Source organism: Mustela nigripes, chromosome 3 (assembly GCF_022355385.1).
Source record: "Mustela nigripes isolate SB6536 chromosome 3, MUSNIG.SB6536, whole genome shotgun sequence".
Classification (NCBI taxonomy): domain Eukaryota; kingdom Metazoa; phylum Chordata; class Mammalia; order Carnivora; family Mustelidae; genus Mustela; species Mustela nigripes.
In genome coordinates this window covers 17,907,100-17,932,343 of record NC_081559.1, presented here as the reverse complement: position 1 = coordinate 17,932,343, position 25,244 = coordinate 17,907,100, and the positions used below count along the sequence as shown (strand labels likewise).

The 25,244-nt window shown below is 38.8% G+C and overlaps 2 long non-coding RNA genes across 2 annotated transcripts in view; one reads left to right on the top strand and one right to left on the bottom strand.

The window, feature by feature from the left end:
• Window positions 1–11,964, bottom strand: part of LOC132012847 (uncharacterized) — a 30,566-nt gene extending 18,602 nt beyond the window's left edge. The window contains exon 1 of the long non-coding RNA XR_009402778.1: window positions 11,774–11,964. This is a non-coding gene — a long non-coding RNA (uncharacterized LOC132012847). The remainder of the gene's footprint in view (window positions 1–11,773) is intronic.
• Window positions 778–25,244, top strand: LOC132012848 (uncharacterized). The gene is made up of 4 exons (XR_009402779.1): window positions 778–930; window positions 3,108–3,218; window positions 6,966–7,023; window positions 25,104–25,244. It is a non-coding gene; the product is annotated as an uncharacterized LOC132012848 (long non-coding RNA).

Below are 25,244 nucleotides of genomic sequence, written 5' to 3'. Positions count from 1 at the left end.
TTTTTTTTTTTTTTTTTTTTTTTTTTTTTTTTTTTTTTTTTTTTTTTTGCTTAACACTGTATTTTAGGGATCATTTCAAATCAACAAATAAAGAATGTCCTGATTCTTTTTTGGAGGATGCTACAGAACTATTATTTTGAATAGTTATACCCTAGTATCCTTTAATTGCCAGACTGTGGTTGTTTTCAATTTATCATGACTTCAAGTAGAACAGGATTTAAAAAAAAAAAAAATGCAAGTTTCCACTGAGGCACCACGATATATTTTGTTAAAAAACAAAATTCAGTGGAATAAATTTTGAAGATCTTATTGGCTTTATTTAATGATTTATGAATCATGCATCTTCTAATCTAGCAGACAGAAAGAAGCTCCAAAAAGCTGTACAAAATGAAAGACTTTTATAGGCAGAAGGGAACAGGAATAAGGAAGTTATTCTAGACAAAAGTAGGTTGGTTATCACAAGGTTACTTTCCTTTAGGGGATAACTGGGGTCTGTCGGGCAGATTACCTAGTGCTGACCAGGCAATTCCTGACTGGCTGGCTTAAGATTCCATTTGTGGGAGAGCCAAGACTGTAATTAAGTAAAGTCTTGGTTTGGTAACAAGGGGCTTAGCATAAGCAACTCTATGTTGGCTTATTATCTAGTTTTTCACAATCCCAAAGTGAAGTAGAAGATCATATAATTTCTAAGGGAAGTGAAAAATCAGGCTTGTAACTATTAAGCTTCTCATCCACAGAAAGGTTCCAAAGAGGTTAGGATTTGGAGATTAGCCAGTATTTTGGAGACTGTAGTCTTGGGTTGTGAATCCTAGTCCTCAAGGGAGGAGTCCTGGGGATCCTTACTACACATTGTGACAAAGAAAGATGTTTCAAGATGGTTGCCGAGAGAGTTTGATACATGGCCATACAGTCCATCTAGAAAACCTAAAGGTAAGTGTTGTGTGATTCGCTGCTTAGGAAACAAAGACAGCTACAGGGGAAGCTGCTCTCCTAAAGCTAGTCAAAGAATGTGTTTCTTCAGGGCAAGGACAGCATGGAAAGTCTCAAGTTATGTTCACCAGGAACACCTGGAAGCAAAAGTCACAGCCAAACTGAAGCCAAGGTGCTAAGCACTGAGGAAAGTGTTAAAGACCCATTGCAATAGAGATGGATCTAACTTCATGGAGGATAAGTCAGGTGAGAGATTCCCTGATAATGAGGGAGACAGACACAGGTCTCCAAGAATCCATGAAAGATCTCAAGAAAGAGCTGAGTTTAAAAAAAAAAAATCCCCTACAGCCAGAAATTGGTGTTGGTAAAGTGAGGCATTTCTGCTTCCTCACTCTTCCCTCTTCCCACTGACTCCACCTGGCAGGGGTCTGAAAGCAGATTACAAAGACAGGAGGAAGGGCAGAAGCACAGGGCAGGTAAGAGAAAGCCAATGATGTCCCCTCTTCCACTACTGGTATCCAGCTTGCAGTAAGCTGCACCCGAGAAAGGGGAAATTTCAATGAAATTTTAAGTATTTATTATTAATTTGGACTAAATGTTTGAATTGCTGACTGTAAATAAGACATTTTTATTAACTGAAAATGATCACGAAAGTCATAGGTTTATACCAATTTTCACTGAGGGAGTTCCACAAATAAATCTGAAGTGACAGCGGGTGACTGCCACTTCCTATAAGGATGTAAAAAGTCACGAGAAACTGTTGCTTTTATTCTAGCAGCAAGAGCACTCCAGAGAAGTTACTAAATCATAGCTGTGGGCGTTTTTGTCTTCATCTGTCAGAGAGATAAGAACCCCAAGATATCTAAATGAACTACATTCCATAAAGTGACCAGACATTCTTAAGGGGGAAAAGACCCATGGTCACCTTTATCCCTGGCAGAGTGGAAAATCTGGTATAGTATCTGATAGGGTGAAGGAAAAAAAAAAAAAGACAAAATTGAAATGTACTTTTATTGGCCTACAAGGGATGTTCTGAGACCAGTTTCTAATGAGTGGTCTTCTTCCCCTTATATCTAACAATTTTCTGCACACTATCTGGGTGTCCTACAATTCAACTCAATTCTCATACTCTCTACCTGGAGATGGGATCAGATTCTACGGGTTAAGTATTTAATCCTAAAAGACTGCCTCCTCTGCCACTTCAGATGCCAATTGCAAGCCCAGGTGACCACCTGTGCTTCTGACTGATAGGCTGTAGATTGGAGACCTTGTTATCAGTACGACTATTTGTGCTGTGTGGGAGATCCTGGTCCTTGGATTCCCATGAGAAGATTTACAGGAGGATCCACTCTCAGACTAAAGATAGCCAGAAGGAAAGTAGCAAGCCCAAAGCAGTTTATTATAGCAGAAGTACACTCTCATGGTGGGGGAGGGGCTCAAGGTGGGGAGAAGCAGGTTTCATGAGATGGAACAAGCCCTAGATTGTTTTGGGATTGGATATGTGCGGCAGCTTTCTGGGCTGGGAAGTGCTGGGACTCCTAGTGGGGTGGTCTCTAAAGGAGGCTGCTTCCAATCATTTCGGGAACTCCTCCTACAGGTTGGGTGGGGAGTTTTTGACCCTACAAGGTTTGTACCTGAATAGTCCTGGCAGTCTTTCTCCATGGGGTCTGTACCCACAATGCAAATGTATTATAATAAGTCTGTGCATACCCTGGGGCAGAGAGGGAAGAGGAGAGTGCATGCTCTGCACCTGCACTTGTGGCTCTTGATCTGTCATCCTCAAAGTCTTGGAAGCTGCAATGTCAAGATGTTGTGCTCCTGTCTCAATAACTCCCTCCTCAGGTTCAGCTAATTTGCTAGATAGAGCAGCTCATGGAACTCAGGGGAACATTTTAATTACTAGATTACCATAAGGATACAAAAGGATGTAGCTCAGGAACAACCAGATGGAAGCAATGCCTAGGGCAAGGTGTGGGAAAAAGGCACAGAGCTTACATGCCCTCTCCAGATGTGCCACCTTTCCACATCGTCACATGTTTACCAACCCAGAAGTTCTCTGAACACTGTCCTTTCGGGTTTTTGTGGAGGTTTCATACATGTATACTGGCACAGCAGATTTGAACCCCACGGTTCCCCAGTCACAGAGCAAGTGTGTATTCAACAGCTCTTTCCCACAGTCCTTCACTAAGTTCATGGGGCTAGTACTCAGAAGACTAGAGGCATGGCACGAGAACTGAGAGAATTCACCTCTGAGTATCTGCAAGGAGGAATGAGGAGCAGCAGAAATGGTACGTTGAGATAATTATTTATTGTCTAAAACAAAAATAAGAGCAATGTATACTTTGATTTATAGCATTTGTATAAGTAAATCTTATAACCACAAGAACACAAAGGATTGAGGGAGGGGATAAGCTTCTTTATACCATCGTAGGATTCTTTCCACTGTGTGATATGATTACATATTTTTTGAAGATACACTATGTTTCGTTAAAGATGCATGTGTTAATATCTAGAGCAAACACTAAAAAAAGTACAGCTAAAAAGTCAGTCGAGGAGGTATGTATAAGTAAAAAACCTTATTCAATTTACCCAAGAGAAGTCATCAAAAAATGACAGAAAAACAAAGAGTAAATGGAACTATCAGAACAAATAGCAGTATGATAGACTCAGATCCAACCATACCAAATATTATATTAATTTTAAATTAACTAAATACTCCTACTAAAAAACAGATTGTCAGACTGGATTAAAAATACAAGACATAACTATGCTGTTTGCAAGAAACCCACTTTAATAACTTTTTTAAAAAAATTTCCTTAAGTAATCTCTACACCCAACATGGGGCTCAAACTCACAACCCAGAGATCAACAGTTGCCTACTTTACCAACTGAGCCAGCCAGGTGCCATGCAAGAAACCTACTTTAAGTACAAAGACACAGATAGGTGAAAAGTAAATGTGTGCTGTAAGACAAAATATGCAACACCATCTCTAAGATGGGTTGTGCAGCTATAATAATACAAAGTCAATGTCAAAATCAAGGTTATTACCAGGGTTTAAAAGAGACAATACTTAGTAATTTTAAAAAGTTGAATCATCAAGGAAACATGGTAATCATCTAAATATTTGTGCTCCCAATAAAAACATCTCAAAATGCACGGACAAAAATCCAAGAGAAGGAAAGGCAAAATATGTGAATTTACCTTTTTTTTAAAAAGGTAGAAAAGGGGAGCCTGGGTGGCTCAGTGGGTTAAGCCTCTGCCTTCCACTCAGGTCATGATCTCAGGGTCCTGGGATCAAGCCTCGCATTGAGTTTTCTACTCAGCAGGGAACCTGCTCCCTCCCCCACCTCCTGGCTGCCTCTCTGCCTACTTGTGATCTCTGTCAAATAAATAAAAGTTAAAAATCTTTAAAAAATACATAATAAAAAATGAAAAGGTAGAAATAGGAAATTTTAAAATCCAATTGATAAAACAAATAGACAAAATCAGTAATGATACAGAAAGTGTGAAAACTGCCATCAGTCCCAAAGCTAGTTGATATTTTAGAACAATACCCAATAGTTGCAATATTCTTTTCAAATGCACATGGAGCATTCACCAAGGTAGACATACAGAGTATGCTCTCTGACCACTATAATATTAAATTAGAAATTGATCATAATAAGACATCTAGAAAATCTTCAAATATTTGGAAAGTTAGCTACACACATCTAAATAACCCATGGGTCAAAGAAGAAATCACAAGAGAAATTAGAAAGTACTTGAAAATGCATGGTAATGAAAATACCACATATTAAAATTTGTGAGGTACATTAAAGCAATCTTAGAAGGCAATTTGTTACATTAAATGCCTTTATTAGAAAATAAAAATGATATAAGAATTGATTATCTAAGTTTCCTCATAAGGAACTAACAAAAGAAGAGAAAATTAAACCCAAAATAAGTACAATAAAGGTAATATATTAAAGCAGAAATTAATGATATAAAAAAGACAAAATTGAGCAAATAAATGAAGTCAGAAGTTATCATTAAAAATTAATAACATTGTAAAAGATTTTGTACCTAAAGTGGTAAAAAAAAAAAATTAATAACATTGATAAGCCCCTAGCAAAATAAACACCACACACACGCACACAAACACACACACACACAGAGAAACAGAGAGAAAGAACAATAAATTAAGTGAAAAAGGCAGGGGTTTTTTTTTGTTGTTGTTGTTTTTCTTTTTACTAATCTACACCCAAATGATAATGAAGGGGTACTATAAGTAATTTATGCCAATTTTCAAGAAATACAAAATATACTGAATTGTCAAGAACTGTAAAGATATCAGTATATTTGCAAGCTAAACTAGCCTGCCAGTTTTGTGTGTGCCAGCAGAAGACACAAAACTCCTGGATCAGAGACAAAGGATTTTATTACTCAGAGCAAGTCTCATGAGCTTCATGTTTGAGCAGATTCTCCCTCGATCCTAAGTTCCATCAGGAGACATAGTAATTCTCGAGGATGCTGCACACATAGTTGTTTTGTGTCATGGCTGAGGAACCCTGACGTTGAAAAACTCCAGTCTTTGAAAAGGAACTGCAAGCAAACCCACCTGACATTTGCCTCAGAGAAAGACATTATCTTTATTATACCAGACAACCAACAAACCCGCTCTCTATTCCAGACAGAGAAATCATTTCTATTTTCCAAGGTGACTTGCCATACAAATATCTTCAAAAGACAGTCTGGGACAAATGCTGTCAGTGCTTCAGCTCACAAAACATACAGAAATTTGACAAATCCATGGAGAATTATCTCCCAACACTAGATGAACTTGGAAAAATTCCTTGAAAATTACAACTTGCAAAAACGGATACAAAAAGACATACAATATTAAATAACTCTATATCTAATAAATAGAAGTTACAATCAAAATGTTTCCACAAAGAAATTCCAAGTTTTATCAGTTTTTCTATTGAAGATTTTAAGAGGGAAACTCTTTCAGAAAATAGAAGTTAGCACTTTATGAGGCTAACATAACCCCAACAGTATTTGATAAAAATGTTTTTTTTTAAGTTACAGACCAATATCTTGCATGAATATAGATTTGGATAAACTTAAGAAAATATTAGCAGATTCAATCTAGCAATACATAAAAACATGCCAAAGTGGATTTTATTCCAGGAATATAAAGTTAGTTTATTATTTGAAAAATCAATGATTGATACTAACAGAAAAAAAGAATAAAAAACACAATTATCTTAATATATACAAAAAGCATTTGACAAAATCCAATGCCTATTTAAAATAGAAATTCTCAACAAAGGAATAAAATGAACTTTTTCAATGTGACAAAGGTTATATATGGAAAACCTATAGGTAATATCATATATCATGAAACCACAAACACCTTTTTTTCCTCTGATCCAGAACAAGGCAAGGGTGTATACTGTTACCACTTCTATTAAACATTGTATTGAAGTCTAGTCTAGAGCAATAAGAAAACAAAGGAAATAAAAAGCATAAATATTGAAGAGGAAAAAATAAAATCGTCACTATAAGCATGACTTACAGCTACAACACTCTTTGAAATTTGCCAAAAACTGCTAGAACTAGAGTTAGCATGATACACAATTTGCAAATCCATCATATTTCTACATTCTAGCCATAAACAATTGGAAAATTACATTAAATTTAAAATGTTATTTGTAATATTATCTTAAAAATCAAGTCTCTGAAAATTAAGCTAGTGAAAGATATGCAAGACTACACGTAGTAAACTACAAAAGATTGCTGAGAGAAATTAAAGAAAATACAAAGGGGGAGAAACATATGATACAAACGTTAGGTATCAAGGAGGGCCCCGTACTACATGGAGCACTGGGTGTGGTGCATAAACAATGAATCTTGGAACACTGAAAATATTAAGAATATAAACAATAAAATGGGAGAAAATATTTTTTAAAAAAGAAAACAGCATGATATTCATCATTTTTTATGAACTTTTACATTTTACTTCCAGTATAGTTAACATACAGTGTTACATCAGTTTCAGGTGTGCAATATAGAGATTCAGCAATTCTACACATTACTCAGCGCTCATCATGGTAAGTGTGCTCTTTAATCCCCATCACCTATTTCACCCATCCCTCACCCACCTCCCCTCTGGTAACCATCAGTTTGTTTTCTGTAGTTAAGAGTCTGTTTCTTGGTTTCTCTGTGTCCCTCTCTCTCCCTCTCTTTCTTCATTTTTTCATTTGTTTTGTTTCTTAAATTCCATATATGATCAGAATCACATGGTATTTGTCTTTCTCGGACTGACTTATTTGGCTTAGCATTGTACTGTCTGGCTCCATCCATGTTGTTGCAAATGGCAATATTTTATACTTTTTATGACTGAATAATATTCACTTGTATATATATACCATTTCTTTATCCATTCAGCTATCAATGGATACTTGAGCTGTTTCCATAATGTGACTATTGTAAATAATGCTGCTATAAGCATTTGTATTTTTGTAGTTTGGGGGTAAATACTCAGTCATATGATAGCTGGATCATAGGGGTAGTCTTATTTTTAACTGAGGAACTTCCATAAGTGTATTTCAGTGTCTGCACCAGTTTGTATTCTCACCAATACTGCACAAGAATTACTTTATCTCCACATTGTCACCAACACTTGTTTCTTGTGTTTTTGATTTCAGCCATTCTGAAATGTGTGAGATGATATCTCATTGTAGTTTTGATTTGCACTTTCCTGATGATTAGTGATGTTGAGCATCTTTCCATGTGTCTATTGGCAATCTGGATATCTTCTTTGGAGAAATGTCATGGACAGAAGACATAGACAGACATCTCTGTCCATGTCTTCTGCCATTTTTTAATTAAGTTATTTGCTTTTGAGGTATTGACCTATATCAATTCTCTATATATTTTGGATACTAACCCTTTATTGGATGTGTCACTTGCAAATATCTTCTCCCATTCAGTAAGTTGCCTTTTAGTTTTATTGTTTCCTTAGCTGTGCAGAAGTTTTTGTTTTGTTGTAGTCCCAATAGTTTATTTTTGCTTTTATTTCCCTTGCCTCTAGACATATCTAGAAAAATATTTTACAGTGGTTATCAAAGAAATTACTGTCTGTACTCTCTTCTACAAGTTGTATGGTTTCCAGTCTCACATTTAGGTGTTTAATTATGGTACTCATTATTGGAAGATTCAATGTAGTTCTCCCCAAAATTATCTATAGGTTTGAGACATTCAAACAAATTCAGCAATGTTTTGAAGAAATTCAAGCTGATCCTAAATTTTTCTGAAAATGCTAATGATCAAGAAGAGCCAAAACAATTTTGAAAATGAACAAATTTGACAGTATGGAAGACTTACACTACCCAATATCAGAAGTTACTATAAAGACATAGTCACTAAGACAGTTTGATGTTACCATAAAGAGAGACAAATAGGTCAATGAAAGAGAATATAGCATAGAGACATTTACCCATACAATTGATTTTTGACTAAGGCACCAAGTCAATTTAATGGGAGAAAGAAATGTCTTTCTAACAAATAGTGGGAAAAAAATTGAATATCCATATGGAAAATAAAACAAAAATACCCATGCAATGGTGCTATAATGGTGCTAGTTGCTATGGTGCACTCTCCAGATTCCCTCTTCAGACTTGTTTCTCTGCCACTGAAGTGTTGGCTGCTGATGGCTCACAGCTGAGTCCCTTTCTCTCCAGAAATTGTTCTGTCAACCAATGTTGCAACCTCTCTTTGGTGAGAGCTGGAATCCAATAACTGGCTAATGTAGAGAGAGATGCAAAGGCCCAGCCCTCTTGCATCATTTGTAATAATGTTGAAGAGCCATCCTAAATCCCGAGAGCCTCTTTTGCATAACTGCTTAATTTCTCTCTCTGCCCAATCATGTTTCCTTCACCCGTCAGAAGTATTTTTCCTGTGAGTGCTCCCCAATAAAGCTCCGGGATGTAAATGTGTTTCATGGAAAACTCAATACATGTCTGGCAAACTTGACCTTACTAACTCTATACCAAAAGAAATATTTTTTTTAAAGATTTTTTTAATTTATTTGACAGAGAGAGAGATCAGGAGTAGGCAGAGAGGCAGGCAGGGAGAGAGAGAGGAAGGGAAGCAGGCTCCCCACCAAGCAGAGAGCCCGATGCAGGGCTCGACCCCAGTACCCTGGGATCATGACCTGAGCCAAAGGCAGAGGCTTTAACCCACTGAGCCACCCAAGCACCATCAAAAGGAATAATCTGAGTTGGATTATAGAGCTAAGTGTAAAAGCTCAAACTTAGCTTATAGAACTTCTAGAAGAAATCCTGGGAGAATATCCTCATGACTTGGGGGTAATCAAAGATTTCTTAGGACACAAAATGCACTATACAGAAAAGGGAAACATCAATAAACTGTATGTTTAGAAATGCTTGCTAATCAAAAATACCATCAAGAAAATGAAAAGGAAGTAACACATTGGGGAAAAAAATACAATATCTAAATAATAGTTTGTATCCAGAAATATAAAAAAAGTCTTTATAAATCAACAATATAAAGACAAATGACCGGGACGCCTGGGTGGCTCAGTTGGTTAAGCAGCTGCCTTCAGCTCAGGTCATGATCCCAGTGTCCTGGGATCGAGTCCCACATCGGGCTCCTTGCTCAGCAGGGAACTTGCTTCTCCCTCTGCCTCTGCCTGCCATTCTGTCTGCCTGTGCTCGCTCTCTCCCCCTCTCTCTCTCTGATAAATAAATAAAATCTTTTAAAAAAAAAAAAAAAAAAAAAAAAAAAAAAAAAAAAAAAAAAAAAAAAAGACAAATGACCTGATAAAAATGGACAAAAGACTTAAAAAGAAATTTATGAAAGGCACATGTAAAGATGTTTTGCATCATCGCCATCATGGAAATGCAAATTAAAGCCACAGTGCGATATTGTTTACAACCTTCAAATGGATAAAATTTTAAAAGACTGACCACATAAGGCAAGGATGGGGACCACCTGCAACTCTCATACATTGTTGGTGGAGTGTAAAATTATACAGAAACTCCAAAAAACTTTTTTAGTTTCTTATAAAGTTAAATATACATCTACTCCATGACTCAACATTTCTACTAGATAAGAAATGAAAGTTTATATCCACAAAAAGACTTGTACAGTAGTGTTCCTAACAGATTTACTCATGATTGCCAAACCTGGAAACAGCCACATGTCCATCAATGGAAGAACAGGTAAACAACCTCTGTTATGTTCATTCACTGAAATACCACTTGTCGAAAAACAAACAACAACAAAAACTACCAATACACACATCAATATGGACAAGTTTCAAAAACATGTTGAATGAGAAACTCCAGACACAAAATAATCATAGTGACTGATTCCATTTATATGGAGTCCAAGAAGAGAAAAATAAATCTATGGTGATAGAAAACAGAAAATAATTGCCTCTAATTGTAAAGGAGCATGATGAAATTTCAGCTGTGGTTAAAATATTCTAAAGTATTTTTACTTGAAGAGCTTTAAAAGGAGTCCAGGAAATTTGGGTTCTCCAAATAAAAGACACTGCAGTTTTGGGAAAAAAAAAAAGAAAAACTTCACAAGTTTACCAAGATCAAATTCAGTCTTTTTTGGGGTGGGATAAACAGTAATTTCTTCATACAATTATTCTATCTTCAAAGTATCACGTATCTGCCAAATTCAGGATTGCAAAAATTAGGGATAACTTTTTCCTAAAGGGTAAGCAACTTAATACAAAAGACTCAAGACTTTATTTATTGTGGAGATTAGTGCTAATCAGTATATTCCCTTACTGTTTTGTTTTGGTTTTATTTATCTCAAGAGGCAAAGGGCTTGTTGTTTGTTTGTTTGTTTTTCACTAGTATATGATATATTAGTCATTTGGCAACAAGACAAGGGATCACTTTTGCTTTCTCAAAATTAAAGACCTCATCCCAACCCCACAGATTTTTGGGAAGAATGATCAAGGTTGTTCTTTGTTATATCACATTGTCTTACTCCTGTAAGTAAAAGCCCTCCCTTACAATTGCTAAGAGATCATGAAGTGTCAATGGTTAATATTTGAATACAGTACTCTTATTTATAGCTTCCTTTTGTGGTTTTCTACCAGAAACATTACAATCCCCCACTAAGGGGTATTTGGAGTTCTGTAGGAGCACATTTTGGTTGTCATGGTGACAGTGTAGCACTACCAGAATTTCATAGCTAGGGACCAGACTAAATATTCTATAATGTACAACATACAGGAGAGTCCTATACAGTAAAGTATTGCTCCAACCAATGTCAGTAGTACCTCTCTTAGTCTGCTTGGGCTGTCATAACAAAATACCAAAGAGTAAGTGGCTTAAACAACAGGGATTTATTTTTTTATAGTTCTAGAAGTTGCATGTCTGAAATCCGTGTGGTTTGGTTCTGGTGAGAGTTCTCTTCCTGGCTTGCAGATGGCTGCCTTCTTGCAGTAAAGAGAGAGATAAAGAGGTGTAGAGGGGTCAGGGGAGGGGCAGGTGGGAAAGAGAGAGAGAGATAAAGGGAGTGGGTGGAGGAAAGACAGAGAGAGAAAAGCTCTCTGGTGTCTCTTCTTATAAGGACACTAATTCTATCAGATTAGGGTCTACCCTATGATGTCATTTAACCTTAAATTACTTGCTTACTACAGACACAATGACATTGGTAGTTAGGGTTTCAACATATGCCTTTCGAGGGACACAGTACAGTGTATACCACACCCCTACTGAGAACAGTAAATATGAGTCTGTTCCAGCTTAAGCTTATATACCAAAACATGAAAATTAACATTATTGCTTCAGGTTAAAATGAAAATTGTACCTTCAGGATAAATTTAAACTCCCAGTCACGGTGTATAGGGTCTTCATATCCTGGCCTTAAACCATCTCTCCAAAGACTTACTTCCATCCATTTCCCTCAATTACTCACTGTTTCCCAAATCCCCTTCTTATTTCCACACTCCTGCCCTTGTCCCATTATTCTCTCACCCTAGAATGTTCTTCTCCTTTCAGGCTGCCTAGGAAGTGCCTACTCATCTTTGAAAGGCCTAACTCACATGACTTCCTCCTTGTGACTTTTTTTTTTAATTTTTTGAATTTCTTTTCAGCATAACAGTATTCATTGTTTTTGCACCACACCCAGTGCTCCATGCAATCCGTGCCCTCTCCAATACCCACCACCTGGTCCCCCCCCCCCCCCCCCCCCCCCCCCACTTCAAAACCCTCAGATTGTTTTTCAGAGTCCATAATCTCTCATGGTTCATCTCCCCTTCCAATCTACCCCAACTCCCTTCTCCTCTCTAACTCCCCTTGTTCTCCATGCTATTTGTTATATTCCAAAATAAGTGAAACCATATGATAATTGACTCTCTCTGCTTGACTTATTTCACTCAGCATAATCTCTTCCAGTCCCATCCATGTTGTTACAAAAGTTGGGTATTCGTCCTTTCTGATGGAGGCATAATACTCCATAGTGTATATGGACCACATCTTCCTTATCCATTCGTCCGTTAAAGGGCATCTTGGTTTTTTCCACAGTTTGATGACCGTGGCCATCGCTGCTATAAACATTGGGGTACAGATGGCCCTTCTTTTCATGACATCTGTATCTTTGGGGTAAATACCCACTAGTGCAATTGCAGGGTCGTAGGGAAACTCTATTTTTAATTTCTTGCGGAATCTCCACACTGTTCTCCAAAGTGGCTGCACCAACTTGTAACTTTTTCTTACCACATCACTACTGTCAGAATTAATTAATTTATTCTTTGGATTGTACTGAAATTAATTATAGCTTGTCTCTTTTGACAGTTTGACCTTTGTATCTCCAGCATCTTAGAGGACAGGCATGTGTTCACCCAAAAGTTCCCAGGTTGCCTTAAAATTTACTTGATGTTCATTGTGACATCATTTATTTTTATCTACTTTCAACTTTGCCATTTATTTCTTTTTTCCCCCCTTGACTTCTTGTTACTGAAAATTATGATTTAGCACGAAAACCACCCTAATGACTTCCTTTATTCTCCCCTCCATTCTCCTGATTATTATATCACAACTTTTTATAAAGTGAATAGTCCTTATTTATAATAACAATGCCTGTATAGTAATGAATAATTATTATATCTCATTTCTTATTTTTTTCTTACATATTCTGATTATCAAATAAATCTACTATCTGATTCATACTTGCTCCTTGTCTTGGACAAGATACATCATGTATTGTCCTCACTACCAAAATTTCAATATTGCTGGCAAATCTTCTCTCAATACAGTAGTGTCCCCTTATCTGCAGGTTCACTTTCTACCATTTTAGTTATCCAGGGGCAACTGCATTCTGGAAGCAGATGATTCTCCTTCTGACACATCATCAGAAGGTCAATAGTAACCTAACACTATGTCACAATGCCTTTGTCATTCACTTTACTTCATCTCCTCACGTAGGTATTTTATCAACTCACAGCATCATAAGAAGGGTAAGTGCAGTACAGTAAGATATTTTGAGAGAGAAAAATCACATTTACATAACTTTTATTACAGTGTGCTGGTATAATTGTTCTATTTCATTATCAGTTATTATTATTATTAATCTCTTACTGTACCTAATTTATAAATTAAATTTCATCAGAGGTATGTATGCATGTATGTATATATAAAAAAAAATCATTGTATATACAAGGTTTGTAGTAGCCACAGTTTCAGGCATCCTCTGTGAGTCTTGGAAGGTATCACCCACGGATAAGAGGGACTATATAAATCTTGACTCTCAAAATCACCAATAATGCCTTTGTGTATGGGTGAAATTTCCAATCACATATAGGTGAATCAAAGAAGATGAATCTCTTGCTTACTAAGCAATCAAGAGCTATTTCTTACAAATCATAATCTGTCTGTACAAAGCAAAACTTGATATCATAAAGGTTTTAGGAACCATGGTGTTCAAGGATTGGCAGACGTTATAAAGTGAGGGTTTTTAGAGATTGGCTGACTTTCAGCTGTGAAGTTCAGGGATTAGCTGACTTTCAGAAGCAGTTCCTGGAGTGATGCTGCTGCTGATTGGCTGACCTTCAGAAGCATGGGGCTGTCACTAATTGATTAGTATGGGTTTAATACTTGTTCTGTGGTTACTTGTTTACTACCTTGGAGTCAGGCCAAAGAACAGTCTTTTAAATCTTCATTTTCAAATTAGGAAGCAAGATCTTTCCAGTTAGGGCAGGCATCAGAATCACCTGGAGTGCCTGTAAAACACAGCTTGCTGGGTACCACCCAAAATGTATTATGTAATAGGCTGGAATTGTACCTTAGAGTGTGCGTTTCTAACAAGCTACTAGGTGATACTGCTGTTGGGGCAGAGACCACACTTTGAGAACCATTGAGTTAGAGAACAAAATGTCACAAAAGTAATTAGTAATTAGAGTTGGCTAGGTTTAAGAACTGTTTGGTGGTGGTACAAGATCAACTGAATTGCAGTTGGACAGAGGAGTTTAGGCAATGGACAGAGGGTTGGGCAAGACTAAACATAGGGGTTCTCTCAGGGACCCCTGGATGCCAGAGTCTTAAGAATTATTGGTATGAAGTATCTGCCAGAGAGGCATTAAAAAAAAAAAAAAAAAAAAAAAAAAGACAGGTTCTGGTCTCCTCCTTCCACACAATTCATGACTGTCTTTTGATTCTAAATTGTCAGCTAGACGAAGAATTACATTACCTTAATTTGTTTTCCTTTTTGTAAACATAAAATACCTAAATAAAACAGGATTTTAATCTCCTCTTTCTTCCCAGTGTATGTTCATAAATTTTGGCTTTGCTAATTAGCACATTCATTCAAGGTAGTGGATACTTCATACATCTGAGCAGGCAATTTAATGCCTTAAGGAAAAGAAGATCCCCAAGGGGGAGAAAAATGTGCATCATCAGTTCCTAACACACGGAAGATATATGTTGAAAAATCAAGGTCCATGCCCAAAAGTGCAATATATTTTTTGTCTTAAATCCATTCCAGCACAAGAAATATGATTCCAACTAGATTGAAGATTTTTCTTCTCCTAAGAAATGTGATAGTTGCCAACTAGTGATGGAGTTTCCAGAATTCTTCTCCCAATACTTAACAGATGAATTTATTGGATGGAAAAGTAAGAGCAAATCCAAGCTTCTTTGGAAGCATGCCCAAACTCAGCCACAGTGATATCAATAAGTGTCACATGGAGGCATGTATAAAAGACAGGAAAAGAGCGAAGCAAATACAAAACCACCAAAAGGCAGCAGAGTAGAGCATATCTAACCTTGATGGAATACTAGAGTCAGGGTCCGAGACTTACCAATCCATCAGCATTGCTTGGTGCTCATCAGGGTAACCATAAGGAATGAAGGCATCCTCACCAAAATAATGAATGCTTAGGAGCACAGCATGTTGTCCTTTCTGTTCTCTCTAATGCCTATGACAACTCTTACCCTCCACAATGGAGGTCTTCTCTACAGAGTGTTACTGACCGCCCATTTTTGGAAGTACCCAGAGCTTCAAGAAAAGTTCCCAAAAATCAGAGACTGTCAATCTCTTCACTTTGAAATGATAAAATCTTTCTTTTTTTTTTTTTTTAAAGATTTTATTTATTTACTTGAGAGAGAGATAGTGAGAGAGAGCATGAACGAGGAGAAGGTCAGAGAGAGAAGCAGACTCCCCATGGAGCTGGGAGTCCGATGCGGGACTCGATCCCGGGACTCCAGGATCATGACCTGAGCCGAAGGCAGTCGTCTAACCAACTGAGCCACCCAGGCGTCCCGATAAAATCTTTCTTAATGGTGAGGGAATGCCAAGAATTGGGCACAGAAATTCATGCTTCTCCCTATTTTAACTCCAAGCATCCCATAGCTGATGGTTCTTCCCAAGTGAGTTTTCTGTGCCTGTTTCTGCCCACCTAATAGAGTGAATCATTTACCAAATGTGCAAATTTTCAGCCAGAACAACATCTATTTTAACAATATTTTATTTTCAGTTTTTCTTATAGAGAGTGAGCAAGTGCTTTGTAAGTAGGAAATGTGTTGGAGGTCTTTTTGTTTTGTTTTGTTTTCAGTGGGTCTCATGGACAAATCCCGAAGGCCCACAATGACACAGATAGTCTATGCACACACAATTCATATGTATTTTTTCTTCTCACTGAAAGATATGCTAGACTGGTCTGACTTTATTGATTCAACAAACATGTCTGTGCTCCCACCTGTCCCAGGTGCCAAATCTTGGGGTTGTACTTCCTAAGTGAGTCAAGGTTGTGGTTGCCTGTGAGTGTGGTCTCCTGTTTCCTCACTAGCTTCTTAAACCTGACATTACAGAATAAGAGTTCTATTCTCTCATTTAAAAAAAATAAATAAATAAGCGGCTTTGTTCCTTATTCAAATGTGTAAATAATATTAAACAAGCCTCGTGGTTGTTTACACTTTTCTGCTCCTTAGCTTAGGAATATGTATGCTTTCCAAGAAATAGATTTTGGCTAAGGAAAGTTGAAAAGCCCAGGATATAAAGGATGAGGAGAAAAACAGTTAGGTCTAGTAGAATGGAGTCACGTAAGCCTCATTTACTTCTTTCCTACTCAGGACCTTAGCCACAGGGCTCCATTTTGGATACATTTGCCATAGTTTTGCTTCTCAAAGTATAGTCCTTTACCAAATGTTATCAAATTCACTGGGGAGCACTGATCTAGATACACGGACTGCAAAGTATGATAGACAAGTCACAAATCTATGTGTGTTTGATTGCCACTACCACCCCCCATAAACTAGAAGCACAATAGAAGAAAACACAACCATTTCTCTTCCCAAGTCTACATTTTAATGGTGAATATAGATGTGAAAAGTAGTCATTTTGGTATTTTGTGATGAGTGCTATAAAAAAATAAGAATATGCCAATATAGCAGGACATAATTAGGGCATCTAACCTAGTCTAGGGAGGACTGTGAAAAAAGACAAGGAAGAATTAGCCAGGGGAAAAGGATTTAAAGTTAAGAGTGGGAATAAAAAAGATATGGTCCATATATACAATGGGGTATTTTGCCTCCATCAGAAAGGATGAATAACCATCTTTTGTATCAACATGGACAGGACTGGAGGAGATTATGCTGAGTAAAATAAGTCAAACAGAAAGAATCAATTATCATATGGTTTCACTTATTTGTGGAGCATAAGGAACATGGAGGACGTTGAGAAATGGAGAGGAGAAGGGAATTGGGGAAAATTGGAGGGGGAGACAAACCATGAGAGACCGTGGACTGAAACAAACTGAAGGTTTTGGAGGGGATGGGGGAGAGAGATGGGTGAGCCTGGTGGTGGGTATTAAGGAGGGCACGTACTGCATGGAACACTAGGTGTGGTGCATAAACAATGAATTTTTGAACACTGAAAATAAAATAAAATAATATAAAATTCAAAAAATAAAGCACTGTCAAAATTTAAAAAGAGTGGGGACATCATTTGAGGCAGTAGGCATAACATATATAAAGGACTACAGTGAGAATGGGTGTGAAATAATAAGAATATATTGGTTTCTGCCCCCAGTTCCTGCTAATATTTGGTCTTTGATGCCAATATAGCAGAAAGATTTTAAAACCCCAGGAATTTCCTGAGTAATGTGAATGATAAGAGCATCTTATACAGGGCTCCAAAATCCCTTAGAATTTTCTGAGTGATAGGAGCATCTTTATTTCTAATAAAGCAACTCTTAGCAGGCTCCTGGATGGTTGTTGGTCACCCAAAGGACTAGTCAAGAAGCTTAGAACTTTCGGCCCCACTTGCCATCCTCAAGGGAGGAAAAGGGCGCTAGAGATTGAGTTAATAGTGGATCATGCCTACAAGAGGAAGCCTCCAGGAAAACTCTAAAGTTCAGGATGGGCCATGCCTCAACTTATTTAGAATACAACCACTGGATACACAGATGATTGGAACTTGATAGTCACAATAAACCCACTTTGCAGAAAATCCATTTACTTTATAATTTTGAGGTCCCAAAGGAGAAATTAAAAGTTATTCTATTATGTTAAAGAGAAGGCTGTTACCCCTTTGCTCTCTTGCCCACACTAATTTCCAGTCTCCTGGGTCATCTAAAAGGTCTTCAGCTTTTCTAGTGCAAAGCAATCTGTATCCCTGGAGAACTTCTGTAAAAGCCAGCTGAGTCCTGCCAGTCTGGCCCCAGCCATGGACTGTTTCTCCCTCCTACACTATTTCTATCTTCTCTTTATTTTTTGGGGGGGGGGGGGGGGGAGGGGCAATGTGTGTCTTCCCTAAAGATGAAGCAGAATCTTATCAGGTAAAAGTACAGATTCTATGAAAAAGTATCTCCTGGTAGGAGACAGTGGTTTCACCTGTTATTTTAAAAGAAGGCATTTGATATTAACAATAATTAATTAGATAAAAAGAATTGCTAACTGCAAAAGATAAGATGAAGTAACAACTGCTGGAAGCAGCTGTCACTCCTTAGAGAGAAAGAGCAGAGGGAAGAAGTTGGAATTATTAAAATGTAGACACTTGGAGAAGGAAATCTTCCCAGAGCGGGGTGCCATTCTGCTAGTGCTAGGAGTGTTGGGAACACTGGAAGCTGGATCATTCCAGCAGCCGCTGGAATGAACTGCTGTTGCTGAGATAAAGAGTTTTTCTGGGTTATATTCCCTGAAGAGAGTGCTGAAAGGAAGCCCACAGGAAGCAAATAAAAAAGAGAAAGTACCCACTTCCTGCCCTAGTCTGGCTGTCCATTGTAGCACCCCCTGCTGGCAAAGCCAAGCACAGACTCAGCAGGCAAAGCAGAGACGTGGTCCAGTGAGACCCAGGCTCAGCCTCAGCCTCAGCTGCAGAAAGAAGCAGATAGAATGGTGAGTTTAATTTGAGAGATAATAAATGACATTCTTCTATTTTTTTTTTTGTAAAAAGGCCCTTGGTAAAAAAAAAAAAAAAAATGGACTCTAACTTCTGAACATCAACACCAGTGTCCAGAAACAGAAAAAATAAAACCTTGATTATAAGTACAACAGATTTTTATGAGTTAGCCACCACTTGTACAAGCTACAATAAATGATGATACTGTTCAATTTTCTTAGAGATGATGAATCTTACTTTCAGCCAAATGTGGTAGATTTGATTACTGGTTCCAATTGCTTCTTCCTACATAATAAAATCATATAGCCACACCCCATAATAAAATCATATAGTCACCCCCTTGCCTGGCTTTATGGTGGGAAGAATGGACTCTTCTGGCTCTTGATTTTGTGCCCTGACGTGTGACTTGCTTTAATCGATGAGACATTAAGTAATGTGACCAGGGCAGAAATGAGCTTGCACAACTGAGCTTCTGTCCTTCTATGATCTATGGTGAGATTAACATGTTCCCAGTGCAGCTGCTGCCCTTTCAACCTCAGTTCTAGAAGAAGATACATGAATCAAACCATATGTTCTGGATAACCACTGGTCCAAAAAAGAGGAGAGACATATGGCACAAACTTGAACTCATCTGGAAGCCTGGAGCCCAATAGATCCATCAATATAGGAAGAAAATCTGTTATGTTAAGACCATAACAATCTCTGGAGTTTGTTATGCAGCACTACTGTGGCAATAGCTGACTAAAACATTAGATTTCTCGGCCTCATCAATGTATCAGTAGGTTTAATTAGGAAACGGAAAACACTTTGATTATTCAATAAAGAGAAATTTAATGCAGAGAATTGATTATGTTTTATCACTCAATCAAAAAGGCTAAGAGGTCAACCAGAGGACATTGAGGCAAGCCAGAGATTGGTAATAAGAAACTGCTTCTACCCCTAGAGTGGAGGGAAAAAGAGAAGACTGAGGATCATCCTGTGGATTTTGAAACCTTGACAGGCCTTTTGGATGGCAACTGAAGCCATCAAAGATACATAATCACTGCCAGAGATGCCACCTAAGAACACAGAGGGAGGGAGAAATACCCTGGTTTCTCCCGATTTCCACCCTCTAATCTCCTTCTAGTGTCTCTCGTTGGCCAAAGTCCCCAGAAGCCAGAGGATGATGTCTGAGAAGTACAGCTTGCAGGAGACTGCATGTCGTACAGAGCTGAGCAAGGGATGGGGAATGAATGGATCTGTTGGAGATTCTCTAATCAACATTAATGCTTACCTTATTTTTGACCACAGGAAAGCCAGTCTTGGAGAGTTCCTTTCTTCAAGAAATTTCTAGAATGCCCACTAGAATGCTTACATGCACTAATTAGTCATCTGGATCATTGTCACTGTGGTGACAAGTTCGAGGACTCCAGTCCAAGCTGTTTCACAGTGGTTTCAGGTCAAGCTACAGCTCTGCTCTAGAGGCCATACCTGCTGTGCCATGAGGTCCCTGGAGCTGGAACTTTGCAATGCCCTGGTGCTGATAGGATAAGAATGCAGCAGAGCTGATATAATACCACCATTCTTTTTTTTTTTTAAAGAAGATTTTATTTATTTATTTGACAGAGAGAGATCACAAGTAGGCAGAGAGGCAGGCAGAAAGAGAGAGAGGAGGAAGCAGGCTCCCTGCTGAGCAGAGAGCCCGATGCAGGACTCGATCCCAGGACCCTGAGATCATGACCTGAGCCGAAGGCAGCGGCTTAACCCACTGAGCCACCCAGGCGCCCCAATACCACCATTCTTTAAGATCAGAGATTCACATACTGGTTTTAAGAAATGGAAAAGTATGCAAGGTTTATGTTTTTAACTGGAAGAAGTTCCCAGAGTTAGACTTTGTGAATCCTAAAGCATTATAGCATAGTGAAAAATCTTTGTCCATTCCCATATGTTGTTTTCTCCCAGAACATACAGCTTATGCCAAGGATGACTAGTGTCAAATGAACTTTCCTACCATTCACCAAACCATTGACAGAAATATGACCCTCCTTTAATATTTAGAGTTTGTATGTGCTTCACGTTTTTATCATTTATGGTGAATTCCTTTGGAGGTCCTTAATGACCTTTTCTATGATATGGCCTTAGTCAGAGCTCCCCAGCTTATTAGACATGCTTTACAATAGTGAACCTCCAAAATTAAAACCTTGGGTACTGTTTAAATATTTTTCCAGGAGACTGCATAACCCCATTTTAAATTGGTAGAAGGAATACTTAATGGAATGGGTATGACCACATTCACTAGCCAGAGCATCTGGGTCTCAGCTCCTCCTCAAATGAGTTACCTGACTCTGCTCATGGGTCAAGCTAGAGGGATTCTAGAGGTTTCATTTAATGGTGTCAATTTAGATTTGAGAAAACTGAGGTCCAGAAACATGAAATTATTTGCCTGAGGCACAAGGTTGGCTAATGAGTTGTGAATAAGTTTCCGAATAAGCCAGGTAAGACACAAACTAAGGGAGACTCGGTGGCAGGCAAAAGCACATGAATAGAATGCTGGAGAAGAAAATAAGACCAAGGAAGCTTAATTTAAAGAAATAAAGTCAGAAAAGTTAGAATATTACATATGTATATTTGTATGTAGCTACCTACCTACCTACCTATCTACTTACATTTAGGCTTTGATAAAGGAGCTCTAGTCTCTTCAAGAGCCCTACCATGTCTTTTCTTAATTCCTCTTTTCTTGAGTTGTAGAATTACTCAACTCACATTTTCCCAAACTAAACAAACAAACAAACAACTCTCAATATATCTTGAGATAATATGAACTGAGAGTCCCCTGTGCATAGTAGAGCAGAACAAAGCAAGAGAGACGGGCCGACCTCCTACATTAGGAATGAGATAATGTTATCAGTTGCTCCTCTACTATCTGCAGAAGTGGTCTCACCCCCAACATTTCATCTTGCCTCCCTGTGTCTGTTTCCCCATCTATAGAATGTGATTAGCTTCATGCAACCCCATCCTTCTCATGGAACTGCTGCTAGAATCATGTTGGGCATAAGATGCCTTTTAATTCTTAGGAATGACATGAACATACCTAAGGAAAAAGCAATGAGTTGTGGAACTAAAGATGATTATTGTTTTAGATACCTATAACTTTAATAATCAGGAAATAAAAGGAAATAGAAAACCTGGCCTTATTGGAGGTTAAGATAATAATCATTCCTCCTGTCTTCTTTGAGCCCAAATCCAATTATAGATAAAGGGGCTTTTAAAATATGATTTGTACTAGTAAAACTATATTGAAGCGTAAAGCTTGGACTTGAGGCCAGTGTAGGCTTCGGGATACTCCTCACTCACCCTTTGCACACTCAGAGACTTCAGACCTGCAAAACAGACATTTGCCCCCACGAGGTACTGGAAGATCCTGGCTTGCCTCATCCTTTTTGAATGAGGGTCCTACTAACAGAGACAAAGGAAGGAGGCCACAAAGCCTGCAACCTTCCAGGTCTTCACCCAACAGCAGACAGCTAGATGCCCCACCCTCACCATCACACCAAACAGGTGTCACCCCTCCTTTTATGGGAGTGGGCCAGAAAAAGAAAAAAAAAAAAAAGCACTTCTTCCTCTTACCACAAACAGGCTGCAGATGTCTATTTTATTTATTTTTTAAAGAGTTATTTATTTGACAAAGATCACAAGCAGGCAGAGAAGTAGGTAGAGAGAGAGAGATGGAATCAGGCTCCCCGCTGAGCAGAGAGCCCGATGTAGGGCTCGATCCCAGGACCCTGAGATCATGACCTGAGCTGAAGGCAGAGGCTTTAACCCACTGAGCCACCCAGGCGCCCCGAGATGTCTATTTTATTGACCAGGAAGAATAAGAATAGAGGGAGAGGGGGCATCTGGGTGGCTCAGTGGGTTAAGCCTTTGCCTTAGGCTCAGGTCATGATCTCGGGGTCCTGGGATCAAGCCCCACATCAAGCTCCCTGCGCAGCAGGGAGCCTGCCCGCCTCCCCTGCGCCCCACCCTTCTCTGCCTGCCTCTCTGCCTACTTGTGATCTCTCTCTGTCTATCAAAGAAATAAAATCTTAAAAAAAAAAAAAAGAATCGATGGAGAGGATGTTTTTTCTATAGGTCCTCCCGGTCCTGGTTACCCTGGTCAAGAGGGAAAAGGCTACTGTGTGCAGTGTACAACTTTTAGCTGCACTCCTGCCTGGACAGGGCACCCAAGTGAATAGTGGAATGGAAGCAAGGGAAGTGATGTTTGTGGCTGCCTTGGCCTAGGCTGACCCAAGCAAGTGAAGTCGGGACTGTAAAATGAAGCAGAAAATAAATAAATAAATAAATAACAGTCGACCAGATAGTAGTTGTCTAGAGACTCTTCATTTCTTATATGTTTAACTGGAATTTGGGGTTTGGACCTTTAAGTCTTTTTTCCCCTTTTGATAGATAAGAGGGTGGATCTTCACAATATTCAGGAGGAAGCAGCTGCATATTTTGGCAACCATTTAGAGGAAAAGAGTGACTATATGAAATATTACAGCAAAAGTATAAGGGAGAAATTGGAGTAGACAGCCAAGAAAAAAAGTGAGGAGTGGAGAACAGTAAATTTAGGAGACCTCCATCTGATACAGTTTCTCGAAGATTGTGTATTTGAAAAGAAAGAAAGAGAAAGAGAGAAAAAAAGGAAGGAAGAAGGGAAGAAAGGGAGAGAAAGAAAGAAAAAAAGAAAGAAAGAAAGAAAGAAGGGAAGGAAGGAAGGAAGGAAGAAAAAGAAAAAGAGCAAAAGAGAAAGGGATGGAAGCAAGGGCTTGTGTCGGGGTCGCGCCCCTAAGATGGCGCCGGCTACATAGCCCAAGCAGCACGGACAGCCTGAAAGACACCCGCCCTGGCCACACGTGACCTCGGCTGTCACATGAACACCGCATGCCACCACTGCCTACGAGCCCCAGGTCCCTCCTGTTCACGTGAACACCTCTGTGATTGGCTGTTATGCCCTATATAAGGCAAGGGAGGAGAAAGAAAGGGAGGAGAAAGACTGACCAGGGAATAAACAAGAGCTTGTGCATCGACCTGTGTGTGTGTGGGTGTTGCGTCGTCTCTGCAGGCAGGGAGAGCGCCACAGGCTTGGACCAGTGAGTACCAAATTGAGGAAGAACTTTCCTGAGAGACACTGAAAAAGTAATCAAAGAAACAAGTTAAAGACGCAGGAAGGGCAGTTTGCCCGGAGCTTGATATGGAAAGAATCACGAAGAGATTCCCTACTATGTCAAACTCGCACTGGACCGGGAAATCTGCTGTGCTAATAGCTCTGAACCAATTGCTTTGCATGAGATCCAGGCTGGTCTAAATGACTTTGTCAAACTTCAATTTCCCGTTTTAAACACAGAACAAATAGTGATTTCGAGATGCATATAGCATTAGAACTATTAAATTACCTCCTTGCAAAGAAGCCCAGTAAGTTAATACACTCCGGAGTTTCCTCACGTGAGCCTGAGAAAGGCTGGGTGAGCCGCTTCTGTAACACGCCTTTCCCGCCCTGCCCTTCTCACCTTCAAAGTGCACTTTGCATCTGATGCTAACTCATTCCTGGACAATGCTGTGTCACCACTCTACTCCTCCTCTCCCTTATCGGGTTCTCTGCTGATGGACCAGACAGGCCTACGGAGAGGAGAATTCATCGTTGATAGAAATTCAGAATTTCTGAGACTTTAGATTACTCCCTGTTCTACACTTAAGCTGACTTCTTATCACACTTGGATACAAGGTGTGCCATTCTTAGGTAATCAAGTGGCCTATTTTGCTGAAAGCGACCCTAAAAGCTGTCCTAGGGATTTCACATTTAGATCAAATAAAATCCCAGCTGATAAAAGCAACAATCATTAAGGGGTATTGATATTGAACTCTGACTGAGCAAGGGGTCATTTAATCAAGGCTTAAATATCTGATTTTCTAAATGATACCATCTGAAACAGATCTGCCCCCACACATGAGCCAGGCGGAGGGTGTAGAAAAGGTTCATCAAACTATTGCGGACTGGCTTCTAATCAATGGAAAGAAACTAAAATGTAAAAGAGACTCTTCTGAATTCCATAAAGTTCGCTAACTGATTTTATAAACTTTATCTCGTGGTGGCATTGGCATCACTACTTTCATTTTATAGCTGCATAAACTTAAAATTAAAGGGATGATGTCATTCATTCAGGTTCATACCACTGTGATGTGGCAAACCCAGACTTCATGCTCCCAGCTCTCTAACTCTATTAACTCCCATTCCTTGGTTATTATGGAGTTGTCCTAATGGATTTTTTTTTTCTTCCTTGGACCCTAGCCCTGGGTCTCATCTCATGGGACCTTCCAGAGAGAAGTCAGCACCCATTGGGAGAACAGACTCTGTCCTCTGTGGAACTGGAAGAACTTGATGAGGTCCAGTGGACAGCACATCGACGACACTATGACAGATGTCAGAACA